Genomic DNA, 13229 nt, shown 5'->3' with positions numbered 1-13229 from the left:
GTAGAGGGAGCAGGAGGGGAGAGGTAGAGGGAGCAGGAGGGAGAGGTAGAGGGAGCCGGAGGGGAGAGGGAGAGGGAGCCGGAGGGGAGAGGGAGAGGGAGCCGGAGGGGAGAGGGAGAGGGAGCCGGAGGGGAGAGGGAGAGGTAGAGGGAGCCGGAGGGGAGAGGTAGAGGTGAGCCGGAGGGGAGAGGTAGAGGGAGCCGGAGGGGAGAGGGAGCCGGAGGGGAGAGGGAGAGGGAGCCGGAGGGAGAGGTAGAGGGAGCCGGAGGGGAGAGGGAGAGGTAGAGGGAGCTGGAGGGGAGAGGTAGAGGGAGCCGGAGGGGAGAGGGAGAGGTAGAGGGAGCAGGAGGGGAGAGGTAGAGGGAGCCAGAGGGGAGAGGTAGAGGGAGCCGGAGGGGAGAGGTAGAGGGAGCCGGAGGGGAGAGGGAGAGGTAGAGGGAGCCGGAGGGGAGAGGTAGAGGGAGCCGGAGGGGAGAGGGAGAGGGAGCCGGAGGGGAGAGGGAGAGGGAGCCGGAAGGGAGAGGGAGAGGGAGCCGGATGGGAGAGGTAGAGGGAGCAGGAGGGGAGAGGTAGAGGGAGCCGGAGGGGAGAGGTAGAGGAGCCGGAGGGGGAGAGGTAGAGGGAGCCGGAGGGGAGAGGTAGAGGGAGCCGGAGGGGAGAGGTAGAGGGAGCCGGAGGGGAGAAGGAGAAAGAGCAGGAGGGGAGAGGTAGAGGGAGCCGGAGGGGAGAGGTAGAGGGAGCCGGAGGGGAGAGGTAGAGGGAGCCGGAGGGGAGAGGTAGAGGGAGCCGGAGGGGAGAGGTAGAGGGAGCCGGAGGGGAGAGGTAGAGGGAGCCGGAGGGGAGAGGGAGAGGTAGAGGGAGCCGGAGGGGAGAGGTAGAGGGAGCAGGAGGGGAGAGGTAGAGGGAGCCGGAGGGGAGAGGTTAGAGGGAGCCGGAGGGGAGAGGTAGAGGGAGCCGGAGGGGAGAGGGAGAGGGAGCCGGAGGGGAGAGGGAGAGGGAGCGGAGGGGAGAGGTAGAGGGAGCCGGAGGGGAGAGGGAGAGGTAGAGGGAGCCGGAGGGGAGAGGTAGAGGGAGCCGGAGGGGAGAGGTAGAGGGAGCCGGAGGGGAGAGGTAGAGGGAGCCGGAGGGGAGAAGGAGAGGGAGCCGGAGGGGAGAGGTAGAGGGAGCCGGAGAGGAGAGGGAGAGGGAGCCAGAGGGGAGAGGGAGAGGTAGAGGGAGCCGGAGGGGAGAGGTAGAGGGAGCCGGAGGGGAGAGGTAGAGGGAGCAGGAGGGGAGAGGTAGAGGGAGCAGGAGGGGAGAGGTAGAGGGAGCAGGAGGGGAGAGGTAGAGGGAGCAGGAGGGGAGAGGTAGAGGGAGCAGGAGGGGAGAGGAGCCGGAGGGGAGAGGTAGAGGGAGCCGGAGGGGAGAGGTAGAGGGAGCCGGAGGGGAGAGGTAGAGGGAGCCGGAGGGGAGAGGTAGAGGGAGCAGGAGGGGAGAGGTAGAGGGAGCAGGAGGGGAGAGGTAGAGGGAGCCGGAGGGGAGAGGTAGAGGGAGCCGGAGGGGAGAGGTAGAGGGAGCCGGAGGGGAGAGGTAGAGGGAGCCGGAGGGGAGAGGTAGAGGGAGCAGGAGGGAGAGGTAGAGGGAGCAGGAGGGGAGAGGTAGAGAGAGCAGGAGGGGAGAGGTAGAGGGAGCAGGAGGGAGAGGTAGAGGGAGCCGGAGGGGAGAGGTAGAGGAGCAGGTGGGGAGAGGTAGAGGGAGCAGGAGGGGAGAGGTAGAGGGAGCAGGAGGGGAGAGGGAGAGGGAGCCGGAGGGGAGAGGTAGAGAGAGCAGGAGGGGAGAGTTAGAGGGAGCAGGAGGGGAGAGGTAGAGGGAGCCGGAGGGGAGAGGTAGAGGGAGCCGGAGGGAGAGGAGAGGGAGCCGGAGGGAAGAGGTAGAGGGACTCGGAGGGGAGAGGTAGAGGTAGAGGGAGCCGGAGGGGAGAGGTAGAGGTAGAGGGAGCCGGAGGGGAGAGGTAGAGGGAGCCGGAGGGGAGAGGTAGAGGGAGCCGGAGGGGAGAAGAAGGGAAGAGGGAGAGTAGAAGGAACCGTAGGGGAGAAGGAGGGGAGAGGAAGAGGAAACAGGAGGGTAGAAGTAGAGGGAGCAGGAGGGGTGGAGGAGAGGGAACCATCCAGACTAGACAGTCTAGGACCTAGACTCCACAGCTTGTGTTCAGCTCAACTCCAGGAAGAGATTCATCTGGTAGAGGTGGGACTCTGTGACAGGTAAGGTGATTGCTCTTAGGTCACACTCTCCTGCGCCACACAGAGAGACAGAGCAATGTCCTGCTCATGGCCCTGTGACACACACACACACTGACACACACACACACACTGACAAATACCCTGACACACACACACACTGACAATACTGACACAAAAATCCTGACACACACACACTGACACGATCAATACATCTCACCTCTGCTGTTAGAGGAGGTGAAGAGGGAGGAGGAGGAGATGGTACACAGGACGGATGAACACTGGTCTTTGGATGGATGAACACTGGTCTTTGGATGGATGAACACTGGTCTTGGACGGATGAACACTGGTCTTTGGATGGATGAACACTGGTCTTTGGATGGATGAACACTGGTCTTTGGGCGGATGAACACTGGTCTTTGGGCGGATGAACACTGGTCTTTGGGCGGATGAACACTGGTCTTTGGGCGGATGAACACTGGTCTTTGGGCGATGAACACTGGTCTTTGTACAGATGAACACTGGGATGAACACTGGTCTTTGGGCGGATGAACACTGGTCTTTGGGCGGATGAACACTGGTCTTTGGGCGGATGAACACTGGTCTTTGGGCGGATGAACACTGGTCTTTGGGCGGATGAACACTGGTCTTTGGGCGGATGAACACTGGTCTTTGGGCGGATGAACACTGGTCTTTGGACAGATGAACACTGGGATGAACACTGGTCTTTGGGCGGATGAACACTGGGATGAACACTGGTCTTTGGGCGGATGAACACTGGTCTTTGGGCGGATGAACACTGGTCTTTGGATGGATGAACACTGGTCTTTGGATGGATGAACACTGGTCTTTGGGCAGATGAACACTGGGATGAACACTGGTCTTTGGGCGGATGAACACTGGTCTTTGGGCGGATGAACACTGGTCTTTGGACAGATGAACACTGGTCTTTGGATGGATGAACACTGGTCTTTGGGCAGATGAACACTGGGATGAACACTGGTCTTTGGGCGGATGAACACTGGTCTTTGGGCGGATGAACACTGGTCTTTAGACAGATGAACACTGGTCTTTGGATGGATGAACACTGGTCTTTGGATGGATGAACACTGGTCTTTGGGCGGATGAACACTGGGATGAACACTGGTCTTTGGATGGATGAACACTGGTCTTTGGATGGATGAACACTGGTCTTTGGGCAGATGAACACTGGGATGAACACTGGTCTTTGGGCGGATGAACACTGGTCTTTGGGCGGATGAACACTGGTCTTTGGGCGGATGAACACTGGTCTTTGGACGGATGAACACTGGTCTTTGGATTGATGAACACTGGTCTTTGGGCGGATGAACACTGGTCTTTGGGCGGATGAACACTGGTCTTTGGATGGATGAACACTGGTCTTTGGATGGATGAACACTGGTCTTTGGGCAGATGAACACTGGGATGAACACTGGTCTTTGGGCGGATGAACACTGGTCTTTGGGCGGATGAACACTGGTCTTTGGACAGATGAACACTGGTCTTTGGATGGATGAACACTGGTCTTTGGGCAGATGAACACTGGGATGAACACTGGTCTTTGGATGGATGAACACTGGTCTTTGGACGGATGAACACTGGTCTTTGGCGGATGAACACTGGTCTTTAGACAGATGAACACTGGTCTTTGGATGGATGAACACTGGTCTTTGGGTGGATGAACACTGGTCTTCGGATGGATGAACACTGGTCTTTGGGTGGATGAACACTGGTCTTTGGGCGGATGAACACTGGGATGAACACTGGTCTTTGGATGGATGAACACTGGTCTTTGGATGGATGAACACTGGTCTTTGGGCAGATGAACACTGGGATGAACACTGGTCTTTGGGCGGATGAACACTGGTCTTTGGGCGGATGAACACTGGTCTTTGGACGGATGAACACTGGTCTTTGGACGGATGAACACTGGTCTTTGGATTGATGAACACTGGTCTTTGGGCAGATGAACACTGGGATGAACACTGGTCTTTGGGCGGATGAACACTGGTCTTTGGGCGGATGAACACTGGTCTTTGGGCGGATGAACACTGGTCTTTGGGCGGATGAACACTGGTCTTTGGACAGATGAACACTGGTCTTTGGATGGATGAACACTGGTCTTTGGGTGGATGAACACTGGTCTTCGGATGGATGAACACTGGTCTTTGGGTGGATGAACACTGGTCTTTGGGCGGATGAACACTGGGATGAACACTGGTCTTTGGATGGATGAACACTGGTCTTTGGACGGATGAACACTGGGATGAACACTGGTCTTTGGATGGATGAACACTGGTCTTTGGATGGATGTACACTGGTCTTTGGATGGATGAACACTGGTCTTTGGATGGATGAACACTGGTCTTTGGACAGATGAACACTGGGATGAACACTGGTCTTTGGATGGATGAACACTGGTCTTTGGATGGATGAACACTGGTCTTTGGATGGATGAACACTGGTCTTTGGATGGATGAACACTGGTCTTTGGATGGATGAACACTGGTCTTTGGATGGATGAACACTGGTCTTTGGGCGGATGTACATTATTGTCATGGGTCCTTTACGACAACCATGGTTTAAATCAACCCACTCAGACACCATCAATTGTAGAGACTTAATGAAAAAGGCCCATTAATTTGAGTTATGACAGAGGCCCAAGGATTCCCATTGGTGATAAAGGGTAAATGAATCGCTTACCCACGCCGGGCGAGCACAACAGTCAAAAATGTCAAGTCGGCAGTCCTCTGTGCCCGGTCTGATTTTATATCTATAAGTTAGAGCTGGTTCGGCAGGGTAGCCTAGTGGTTAGAATGGAGGGGCTGCAGGGTAGCCTAGTGGTTAGAATGGAGGGGCGGCAGGGTAGCCTAGTGGTTAGAATGGAGGGGCGGCAGGGTAGCCTAGTGGTTAGAATGGAGGGGCTGCAGGGTAGCCTAGTGGTTAGAATGGAGGGGCTGCAGGGTAGCCTAGTGGTTAGAATGGAGGGGCGGCAGGGTAGCCTAGTGGTTAGAATGGAGGGGCTGCAGGGTAGCCTAGTGGTTAGAATGGAGGGGCTGCAGGGTAGCCTAGTGGTTAGAATGGAGGGGCGGCAGGGTAGCCTAGTGGTTAGAATGGAGGGGCGGCAGGGTAGCCTAGTGGTTAGAGAGGGGAGGCAGGTAGCCTAGTGGTTAGAGAGGGGTGGCAGGGTAGCCTAGTGGTTAGAGAGTGGTGGTAGGGTAGCCTAGTGGTTAGAGAGGGGAGGCAGGTAGCCTAGTGGTTAGAGAGTGGTGGTAGGGTAGCCTAGTGGTTAGAGAGTGGCGGCAGGGTAGCCTAGTGGTTAGAGCGTGGTGGCAGGGTAGCCTAGTGGTTAGAGAGTGGCGGCAGTGTAGCCTAGTAGTTAGAGAGTGGCGGCATGGTAGCCTAGTGGTTAGAGAGTGGTGGCAGGGTAGCCTAGTGGTTAGAGAGTGGCGGCAGGGTAGCCTAGTGGTTAGAGAGTGGCGGCAGGGTAGCCTAGTGGTTAGAGCGTTGGACTAGTAACCGGGAGGTTGCAAGTTCAAACCCACGAGCTGACAAGGTACAAATCTGTTGTTCTGCCCGTGAACAGGCAGTTAACCCACTGTTCCCAGACCAGTTAACCCACTGTTCCCAGACCAGTTAACCCACTGTTCCCAGACCAGTTAACCCACTGTTCCTAGGCCGTCATTGAAAATAAGAAGTTGTTCTTAACTGACTTGCCTAGTTAAATAAAGGTCACATTGAAAAAAGAAAACATCGCTATGCTACAGTCTCCAAACTAAACTTTAATTCAAGCTTGTGGAAGAGAGAGAACAGCTCACTGAGTTATTTATACTGTAATTCAGAGTCCTCAGATGCAGAGACGTGATAGGCCGTGCCGGAGAATTCCAAAAGCCATCGGTCCAATATTCTAGAACACCTGTTAAATTGTTTTCCCCTTTGCTTTGGCAATGTAACCATACAGAGTTTGAACACAAGACATTTGGTTCATTGAAGAGATTTACACGCACACACAGAGAAAGAGAGACAGAGACAGAGAGACAGAGAGAGACAAAGAGACAAAGAAAGAGAGACAGAGAGACAGAGAGAGAGAGAGAGAGAGAGAGAGAGAGAGAGAGAGAGAGAGAGAGAGAGAGAGAGAGAGAGAGAGAGAGAGAGAGAGAGAGAGAGAGAGAGAGAGAGAGAGAGAGAGAGAGAGAGAGAGAGAGAGAGAGAGAGAGAGAGAGAGAGAGAGAGAGAGAGAGAGAGAGAGAGAGAGAGAGAGAGAGAGATGTTCTCCTTCACCTGTGTTCATTGTTTTCCCCTTTGCTTTGGCAATGTAACTGTACAGAGTTTGAACACACCTACTCATTCAAGGGTTCAGGAAGAGACAACCACAAGGCTCTGAGTCAGGCTGCTATCTAAAGACCAGGAAGAGACAACCACAAGGCTCTGAGTCTATCTGCTATCTAAAGACCAGGAAGACACAACCACAAGGCTCTGAGTCAGGCTGCAGTCTAAAGACCAGGAAGACACAAACACAAGGCTCTGAGTCCGGCTGCTGTCTAAAGACCAGGAAGACACAACCACAAGGCTCTGAGTCAGGCTGCAGTCTAAAGACCAGGAAGACACAACCACAAGGCTCTGAGTCAGGCTGCTGTCCAAAGACCAGGAAGACACAAACACAAGGCTCTGAGTCAGGCTGCTGTCTAAAGACCAGGAAGACACAACCACAAGGCTCTGAGTCAGGCTGCTATCTAAAGACCAGGAAGAGACAACCACAAGGCTCTGAGTCAGGCTGCTATCTAAAGACCAGGAAGAGACAACCACAAGGCTCTGAGTCAGGCTGCTATCTAAAGACCAGGAAGAGACAACCACAAGGCTCTGAGTCAGGCTGCTATCTAAAGACCAGGAAGAGACAACCACGAGGCTCTGAGTCAGGCTGCTGTCCAAAGACCAGGAAGACACAAACACAAGGCTCTGAGTCAGGCTGCTGTCCAAAGACCAGGAAGAGACAACCACAAGGCTCTGAGTCAGGCTGCTGTCCAAAGACCAGGAAGACACAAACACAAGGCTCTGAGTCCGGCTGCTGTCTAAAGACCAGGAAGACACAACCACAAGGCTCTGAGTCAGGCTGCAGTCTAAAGACCAGGAAGACACAACCACAAGGCTCTGAGTCAGGCTGCTGTCCAAAGACCAGGAAGACACAAACACAAGGCTCTGAGTCAGGCTGCTGTCTAAAGACCAGGAAGACACAACCACAAGGCTCTGAGTCAGGCTGCTGTCTAAAGACCAGGAAGACACAACCACAAGGCTCTGAGTCAGGCTGCAGTCTAAAGACCAGGAAGACACAACCACAAGGCTCTGAGTCAGGCTGCAGTCTAAAGACCAGGAAGACACAACCAAAAGGCTCTGAGTCAGGCTGCAGTCTAAAGACCAGGAAGACACAACCACAAGGCTCTGAGTCAGGCTGCTGTCCAAAGACCAGGAAGACACAACCACAAGGCTCTGAGTCAGGCTGCTGTCCAAAGACCAGGAAGACACAAACACAAGGCTCTGAGTCAGGCTGCTGTCCAAAGACCAGGAAGACACAACCACAAGGCTCTGAGTCAGGCTGCTGTCTAAAGACCAGGAAGACACAACCACAAGGCTCTGAGTCATGCTGCTGTCCAAAGACCAGGAAGACACAACCACAAGGCTCTGAGTCAGGCCTTTATAGTAGTGAACTATGGGCCCCATAGGGTTCTGGTCCAAAGTAGTGCACTATATCTGGAATAGGGTGCCATTTGTGACGCACACTTCAGTCGTTCCAGGACCACAACAACCCTCACGTCTCTTGCCAGACAGAATTCCTCTCATATTTCACAGATAAACACTGCTCCTCTCTCTCTCTGCCTCCATGCACCCGGTCCACCGGCTGCACCAGCCCAGCACTCTCTCTCTCTCTCTCTCTCTGCCTCCATGCACCCGGTCCACCGGCTGCACCAGCCCAGCACACGTGAAACAGCCCGCTGACTGTGGTCTAGGTCGAGCATCCCAGCTTCAAAGCCACAACTGAAGGAAAAACAAAGTTGTCCTGTTATAAGAGAATGTATCATTCATAAAGTAAAAGTGATTGTATGGCTACACCCCCCGCCAGTCTTTTATAAAACAGGCTCAGACTGTTTCCACTTCCAAGGACCAGCTCTCATTGGGCCATGGTCTCAGTAGATCAGCTCTCATTGGGCCATGGTCTCAGTAGATCAGCTCTCATTGGGCCATGGTTTCAGTAGACCAGCTCTCATTGGGCCATGATCTCAGTGGACCAGCTCTCATTGGACCACGGCCTCAGCAGGGAGACTATTACTGTCTCCCCGCCGCCTCGTCACAGGGTGTAGGAGACAGTAATGGTCGTTACAGGGTGTAGGGAGACAGTAATGGTCGTTACAGGGTGTAGGGAGACAGTAATGGTCGTTACAGGGTGTAGGGAGACAGTAATGGTCGTTACAGGGTGTAGGGAGACAGTAATGGTCGTTACAGGGTGTAGGGAGACAGTAATGGTCGTTACAGGGTGTAGGGGACAGTAATGGTCGTTACAGGGTGTAGGGAGACAGTAATGGTCGTTACAGGGTGTAGGGGGACAGTAATGGTCGTTACAGGGTGTAGGAGACAGTAATGGTCGTTACAGGGTGTAGGAGACAGTAATGGTCGTTACAGGGTGTAGGAGACAGTAATGGTCGTTACAGGGTGTAGGAGACAGTAATGGCCGTTACAGGGTGTAGGAGAAAGTAATGGTCGTTACAGGGTGTAGGACACAGCAATGGTCGTTACAGGGTGTAGGGAGACAGTAATGGTCGTTACAGGGTGTGAGACAGCAATGGTCGTTACAGGGTGTAGGGAGACAGTAATGGTCGTTACAGGGTGTAGGAGACAGTTATGGTCGTTACAGGGTGTAGGGAGACAGTAATGGTCGTTACAGGGTGTAGGGAGACAGTAATGGTCGTTACAGGGTGTAGGGAGACAGTAATGGTCGTTACAGGGTGTAGGAGACAGTAATGGTCGTTACAGGGTGTAGGAGACAGTAATGGTCGTTACAGGGTGTAGGAGACAGTACTGGTCGTTACAGGGTGTAGGGAGACAGTAATGGCCGTTACAGGGTGTAGGAGACAGTACTGGTCGTTACAGGGTGTAGGGAGACAGTAATGGTCGTTACAGGGTGTAGGGAGACAGTAATGGTCGTTACAGGGTGTAGGGAGACAGTAATGGTCGTTACAGGGTGTAGGGAGACAGTAATGGTCGTTACAGGGTGTAGGAGACAGTAATGGTCGTTACAGGGTGTAGGAGACAGTAATGGCCGTTACAGGGTGTAGGGAGACAGTAATGGTGTTACAGGGTGTAGGGAGACAGTAATGGTGTTACAGGGTGTAGGAGACAGTAATGGTCGTTACAGGGTGTAGGGAGACAGTAATGGTCGCAACAGGGTGTAGGGAGACAGTAATGGTCGTTACAGGGTGTAGGGAGACAGTAATGGTCGTTACAGGGTGTAGGAGACAGTAATGGTCGTTACAGGGTGTAGGAGACAGTAATGGCCGTTACAGGGTGTAGGGAGACTAATGGTGTTACAGGGTGTAGGGAGACAGTAATGGTGTTACAGGGTGTAGGAGACAGTAATGGTCGTTACAGGGTGTAGGGAGACAGTAATGGTCGCTACAGGGTGTAGGGAGACAGTAATGGTCGTTACAGGGTGTAGGGAGACAGTAATGGTCGTTACAGGGTGTAGGAGACAGTAATGGTCGTTACAGGGTGTAGGAGACAGTAATGGTCGTTACAGGGTGTAGGAGACAGTAATGGTCGTTACAGGGTGTAGGGAGACAGTAATGGTCGCTACAGGGTGTAGGAGACAGTAATGGTCGCTACAGGGTGTAGGGAGACAGTAATGGTCGTTACAGGGTGTAGGGAGACAGTAATGGTCGTTACAGGGTGTAGGGAGACAGTAATGGTCGTTACAGGGTGTAGGAGACAGTAATGGTCGTTACAGGGTGTAGGAGACAGTAATGGTCGTTACAGGGTGTAGGAGACAGTAATGGTCGTTACAGGGTGTAGGAGACAGTAATGGTCGTTACAGGGTGTAGGAGACAGTAATGGCCGTTACAGGGTGTAGGGAGACAGTAATGGTCGTTACAGGGTGTAGGGAGACAGTAATGGTGTTACAGGGTGTAGGGAGACAGTAATGGTGTTACAGGGTGTAGGGAGACAGTAATGGTCGCTACAGGGTGTAGGGAGACAGTAATGGTCGTTACTGGGTGTAGGGAGACAGTAATGGCCGCTACAGGGTGTAGGGAGACAGTAATGGTCGCTACAGGGTGTAGGGAGACAGTAATGGTCGCTACAGGGTGTAGGGAGACAGTAATGGTCGTTACAGGGTGTAGGAGACAGTAATGGTCGTTACATGGTGTAGGAGACAGTAATGGTCGTTACAGGGTGTAGGGAGACAGTAATGGTCATTACAGGGTGTAGGGAGACAGTAATGGTCGTTACAGGGTGTAGGGAGACAGTAATGGTCGCTACAGGGTGTAGGGAGACAGTAATGGTCGCTACAGGGTGTAGGGAGACAGTAATGGTCGTTACTGGGTGTAGGGAGACAGTAATGGTCGCTACAGGGTGTAGGGAGACAGTAATGGTCGTTACAGGGTGTAGGGAGACAGTAATGGTCGTTACAGGGTGTAGGGAGACAGTAATGGTCGTTACAGGGTGTAGGGAGACAGTAATGGTCGTTACAGGGTGTAGGGAGACAGTAATGGTCATTACAGGGTGTAGGGAGACAGTAATGGTCGTTACAGGGTGTAGGGAGACAGTAATGGTCGCTACAGGGTGTAGGGAGACAGTAATGGTCGCTACAGGGTGTAGGGAGACAGTAATGGTCGTTACTGGGTGTAGGGAGACAGTAATGGTCGCTACAGGGTGTAGGGAGACAGTAATGGTCGTTACAGGGTGTAGGGAGACAGTAATGGTCGTTACAGGGTGTAGGGAGACAGTAATGGTCGTTACAGGGTGTAGGGAGACAGTAATGGTCGTTACAGGGTGTAGGGAGACAGTAATGGTCGTTACAGGGTGTAGGAGACAGTAATGGTCGTTACAGGGTGTAGGAGACAGTAATGGCAGTTACAGGGTGTAGGGAGACAGTAATGATGTTACAGGGTGTAGGAGACAGTAATGGTCGTTACAGGGTGTAGGGAGACAGTAATGGTCGCTACAGGGTGTAGGGAGACAGTAATGGTCATTACTGGGTGTAGGAGACTTGTGTTTTCACTTGTCTCGTGCTCGGATTAGTCTCCTTCGGTAGACGGGGCGTCTCCCACGTTACCAATGTTCCAGCCTACACAGTGCCGTTGCCCTCGGTCTGGGATTTCTGACACTATGCTCTGATCAACTACATACACTACAGGGTTGTCGCTAGTTATCACAACCACCAAGTCAAAATGATTCTATATCATTCAAATTACGTAAGAAATAATAGCGTTTTGGTCTTAAAAGTTTAGGCAATAATATTAGCAGTGGGGTTAGGGTTAAAAACAGATTTTTAAATAGATAAATTGTAGAAGACAGGGTTGAGCCATAAATACTTTGTGGCTGTGATAACTAGTGAGGACCACAGCACATCACGGGAACAAGTGAGAACACAGCACCACCTAGTGGTCAGACTTGATATTTAGTGATTTCTAAACTATTTCATAAACTTAATTTATGCACAACTGAACATTGTAATTACATTACTGGTAATAGACCAGTTTGTGTTTTTTTTTAAAGAGCCTTAGAATGTCCTCTTAATGATTCTGTGGGTGAATTTAACAGGGAATAATTCAACTGTTGTTTCCTATGGTCATTATCTCATCGTAAAACGAGACCGTATGAGGTTTGAACCAAATCAAGCTGTATAGACTGGGAACCTTCTACTTGAATATTTATAGATCTTAAAAATTGCCACAACTAGATAAAGTGAATAAAACAATAAAAAGTACAATATATCGCAAATTATAAAACTGGATGGGGTCTTTGAACGCTGATTGGCTGAAAGCCGTGGTATATCAGACCGTATACCGCGGGATAAAACATTCATTTTTACTGCTCTAATTACGTTGGTAACCAGATTATAATAATATATAATATATAATATAATATAGCAATAAGGCACCTCGGGGGGATTGTGATACATGGCCATTATACCACGGCTAAGGGCCGCGTTGCATCGTTCCTAAGAACAGCCCTTAGCCGTGGTATAATGGCCATATATCACAAACCCCCTCTTTCCTTATTGCTTAATTAGAGGTTGTTTCTGAAATGGCCATTTCCTTAGTAGTGCACTACTTTAGACCAGGGTCTATAGGGTAGTAGTGCACTACTTTAGACCAGGGTCTATAGGGTAGTAGTACACTACTTTAGACCAGGACCTACAGGGTAGTAGTACACTACTTTAGACCAGGACCTACAGGGTAGTAGTGCACTACTTTAGACCAGGGTCTATAGGGTAGTAGTGCACTACTTTAGACCAGGACCTATAGGGTAGTAGTGCACTACTTTAGACCAGGACCCTATAGGGTAGTAGTGCACTACTTTAGACCAGGACCCTATAGGGTAGTAGTGCACTACTTTAGACCAGGACCTACAGGGTAGTAGTGCACTACTTTAGACCAGGGCCTACAGGGTAGTAGTGCACTACTTTAGACCAGGGTCTATGGGGTAGTAGTGCACTACTTTAGACCAGGGTCTATGGGGTAGTATTGCACTACTTTAGACCAGGGTCTATAGGGTAGTAGTGCACTACTTTAGACCCGGCCATACAGGGTAGTAGTACACTACTTTAGACCAGGACCTACAGGGTAGTAGTGCACTACTTTAGACCAGGGTCTATAGGGTAGTAGTGCACTACTTTAGACCAGGGCCTATAGGGTAGTAGTACACTACTTTAGACCAGGGCCTACAGGGTAGTAGTGCACTACTTTAGACCAGGGCCTACAGGGTAGTAGTGCACTACTTTAG

The sequence above is a fragment of the Oncorhynchus kisutch genome, unplaced genomic scaffold, assembly GCF_002021735.2.
Source record: "Oncorhynchus kisutch isolate 150728-3 unplaced genomic scaffold, Okis_V2 Okis04b-Okis11a_hom, whole genome shotgun sequence".
In the NCBI taxonomy this organism is placed as follows: domain Eukaryota; kingdom Metazoa; phylum Chordata; class Actinopteri; order Salmoniformes; family Salmonidae; genus Oncorhynchus; species Oncorhynchus kisutch.
The sequence above is the reverse complement of the archived record's forward strand: the minus strand, read 5'-3'. Positions refer to the sequence as shown.